At 39.5% G+C, this 4,265-nt stretch overlaps 1 protein-coding gene across 1 annotated transcript in view; it reads left to right on the forward strand.

Moving 5' to 3' along the window:
* Window positions 1-947: 947 nt before the first annotated feature.
* SEC22C (SEC22 homolog C, vesicle trafficking protein) overlaps window positions 948-4,265 on the forward strand; it is a 36,247-nt gene continuing 32,929 nt past the window's right edge. The window contains exon 1 of the mRNA XM_032772549.2: window positions 948-1,263. The gene's annotated coding sequence lies outside the window, so the exon portion shown is untranslated. The remainder of the gene's footprint in view (window positions 1,264-4,265) is intronic.

Consider the following 4,265-nt stretch of genomic DNA (forward strand, 5'->3'; position numbering starts at 1 on the left):
GTGCATTATTATACCACAAAGTAATTTTTTTTTTTTTTTTTTTTGTTTTTTTTTGCAACAGTGTTACACTGTTGACTCATATTCAGCTTGTGGTCCACTATGATTCCCAAATCCCTTTCCGTAAGAAGAATTAGGGTTGTCCCCTGTTTTGATATTTATATAATATATAAAAAAGTACTGAAAGTTTTTGGACATAAAACTTATTTCCTGTTTGTTTTTTACATTAGGAATTTAGGACTCGTCTGCAACAGTAAGAATATGTCTTCAGTGCAGATTAAGGGCTGATTGCAACATCGTTTTAAGTTAGCTTGTGTGAGTAATAGCAGCGAAGATGTGGCAGCATGGGCCCTGGCCAGGGCGAGCAACCCAAAAGTGCATCTAGAATCCCTGGCAGGCCAGTACTAGGGTGGCTAGCCTGTGTCGAAGCTCACACCACCATGGCCTCACTACCACTATTACTCACACCAGCTAGATTAAAGCTAGCATGGGTATGTCTAACTGCACTGCAAACACACCATCGTTTGTGTTATAGATGTACCTTTCGATGACTGACAGGAGGGCTAGTGGAAATGAGAACTAGTCGGTGTGAGTTAAATGTACAAGTGCTATTTTTATCTTTTAACATCTCTCCCAATGTTCCTGAGATTTCTAGAGTACAAAGCTATCAGGAAGAAACTGGTGAATTCTTTCAGGGAAAGAACATTTTCTGGTCATTATTATACATCAGCAAGAAGCAGAAAAAGGGACAGTGCTAATTTTAAAAACGTGGAAAAAAAAAACAAAACCCCACGCTTTTTAGATCATCTTTAAAAGATTATGGCAGTACAAGAAGTATTGTTGAGAAGCAGCAATGAAAGAGTTAAATTTATACTTTACCACAATACATACTTGTGTAGTAGGTTATTATGTAAATAGATGCAATCTTAATTTAATACATGTATTTCCAGGTTGTCTTCATGAATACTCTTGTGGAGGATGTCCATGATCCTCTTTGCTTGTGTGGTGAGAGTGAGGGACGGACTTCCACTTTCAGCCTCCACGGATTTTCATCTCAGCCAGGACTTTCTGGAATGCAGGAAGAGACTAAAGGCATTGTCCTTAATTCTGGCACAGTATCCTGATCGAGGCACAGCAACAGGACGTGGCTTCAGCATACAGTAAGCTACCACTTTCATTTGGTCTTAATTTTACAGAATTGTTTATTCTGCTGGGATTAATTTAACTTCAAGGGTTGGCTATCATATTTGTTGGGTTTTTTTGTTTGTTTTTCATCCTATTATATAACTGCAACTTGAGCGTGTGCTACAGGTATAACATGAACTTTCAGTATTATGTGAAAATGAGTGTTTGCATTATCATGTTACTACTAATTTCCTCCTGCTATCTTTTTTGCTTCCAACCTGCAGTTCTCCCCTCCCTGTTCTTCATGTTGGTGTTCCCACTTCTTTATGGGAATGAAACTCTGTCTGTCTTAAGCATTTCTAAAACAGCCATCACTATAACGTCTAGATGAGTTTTCTCTACACTCAAGTTCCTCATTCGCAGTCATGTGAATTGTATTACCATTAAATTGTACATTTAAAAAGGTAATCTTGTCAAGACAAAAATAATATTTATAACAGAAATAATCGTACCAGAGTATACTTTTTAAATTAGATTTTAAAATGGTTTTAATAGGCTCCTCAGCTTTTTTCCTCATTCCACTTAACTTGACCTGCAAGACTACTCAGGGCTGTTGATAATCAAAGTTCCCTTCCCATTGAATCATGGGAAGCTACTTTTTTCTTAGGCTTAAGAACCAGCCCAGGTGTCATAAGTAGATAGGTAAGGGTTAATTTTCTTTTACCTGCAAAGGGTGAACAAAGGAGGTTTTTGGCTTTGTTCGGGGTCTTTTTGTTTTCCCCGGCTGTGAGTAAACAAGCTTTTCTTCTAACTCCATCTTCTTTCAAATCTTCTCCTAAACATCTGTGAGTACAAAAGGAAACAAAGTAATCGGCTGTGATGTGCTTTGATTTGTATTTACATGTGTGTGTTGTACTGTGCTGGACTGGTTTAAATGGGACTATCTTTTAAATCAGACTGTTTATTCATATTTTCTATAAGCAAGAGCCTGTATTGATCTCTTAATGCAGTATTATGCATAATGTTGTCAATTTCTTTCTTTATATAAGTTTCATTGTTAAAACTTGTGGGAAGGTATTTCTTTCCAAGTGAAGCAAGAAGATATGAAAATTTCTGTACCAGGTCACTGTCTCCTCCGGCAAGACAGAGAGGGGAGGCATACAATTCTGAGGGTGACTTCCTAATTGTTCCCAGGCGCAGGAACAGGCCTCAGGGAAAGAGAAGAGAGAACCAACTCTTGTTTCTTGATGTGTGGTTTATATCTCTAGTTACGGCTACGAAGACCAGGGAGGGTGAATCTCCGGGCGGTTAGCTGGGACATAGCTTTGAATGCCTATGCCTCGGAGGTAAAATTAGCTCGCTGGTTGCCATTCAAGGAGGTTAAGCATAAAGCAAGCGCCAGGCTCCACACACAGGAAAAGGGAGGGAGACTCGGTGGGGTGAGGTAAGGAAAACCCAGGGGTCTGGGATTTGGGGGTTTCTCCAGGGAAAGTCTGGGGACCAGAGCGGAGCAGGCCGCTGCAACCCTTCTGGTGACAGCGAGAATAGATCCAAAGGCGGGTATAAGCTGGGGAGGTTCACGAGAAACACTACAGCATGTGAATACTCATAAGTCCAGAAATTGAGACAGAACTTTACCACACACCAGGTCATATCGTGAAAGAAAGTTAAGCTTCCTGGTAATTTGTTGGTCTCAATTACAGAACAGAACTCGGCAGAACGGGAAAGCCCTCTTCATTGTGTCTGACCCATCGCGAGCTACACTGAGACTCAGTGATAATGCCCATGGCTGACGGAAAAATATCTTCCAAAGGATCCCTAGTAATACCACAATAATTCAACAAAATACCGGGTTCCTCTATTCGCAAGCCCATAGGTTGTCCATAGTTTGCATAATGATCATATTAGTAATTTTTTCACTACAACCTATTCCTCCATTGAACAGCTTTGTGTGCCCATCCCTTTAGGCCACTTATGAAAATCCAACTGCCAATGTGTGGTGAATGTTAAACTGACTCTACAGACAAACGTTCCGAGGACGGTGCAATACAGTAATTTGGATTGCCAACCTCAGCCCATGGGCAATTTCCTACCTAACACAAGCAACAGGATACTGCCTGGAAATTCAACATTTTTTAAATAGGGAAGAGTTGAGTAAATCATGAATGGGTGCTTCTCAAAGGATCAGAAATCACTCGAGTGGAACACGGCCCATTAGGACTCAGACCTAACAGACAATGGAATTTCAGTGGGAATCTCGCAAACAACTTCCAAAGTCAATATGAAAATACCTACCTGGTGTCAGAAGAACTGGTAACTCCTTGCCAATAAGAACAGTAAACCCTCCAAGATATTGCCATGACACAACGTGGCAGCATTAGTTACTAGCAGATTTAAATAAAGACCTGAGGAACTCAACAAAAATCCCTTACAGGAAGGCAAGAAAATGTTGCCATGCACAAAACTTTAAATGTAAGAAATGTTGGGTCCAATAAAAATTATGGACAACAGAAAATAGGAAACGGTGATTCTACAGGAAAACTGCTTTCCATTTCATTTCCCAGTGGCTTATTTCTAAAACCTATAGTAGACTAACTCCTGTTTCCATCTGCTATAGAAAGGCAGGGCTGAATTGTTAGAAAAAATAGGATGAATCGCGACGGTCTGGGAATATTGGTCGCAAAAAGAGGAATATTAATGAAATTGTTAATTGTATAACTTAAGAAATGGTTGATTTAATTGCTTAACGTAGATCAGAGCTCACATCTAGACTGACTCCTGGTTTAGAATTGTAAGGGCTGATTAAAAGTCGAGACCTGAACTATAAAGTGAATTGTATGTATGTGTAATAATTATTTTTGTTCGGCGTGGAGGGGGTCCTATGAAACGTAGATTGAATTGAAATGAAATGAGAAGGAAAATCAGGAGTTTCAATGATTTTTCTTTCAAAGCCCAGTTGTAACAGGGCAATGAATTTCAGGTAATGTTTAATCTCCAGCATTGTCAGGTGATAGTGAATAGACTTTAGATCTATCGTGCCCTTGTATAGAGGAAAGGACCATACAACAGATGAAGGATAAAGGCTTTAAATTCAATTGGATATAATTTTCTTAAATAGAAACTCACAGACGGGATGAAAACCA

This window comes from Chelonoidis abingdonii, chromosome 2 (genome assembly GCF_003597395.2).
Source record: "Chelonoidis abingdonii isolate Lonesome George chromosome 2, CheloAbing_2.0, whole genome shotgun sequence".
Lineage (NCBI taxonomy): Eukaryota > Metazoa > Chordata > Testudines > Testudinidae > Chelonoidis > Chelonoidis abingdonii.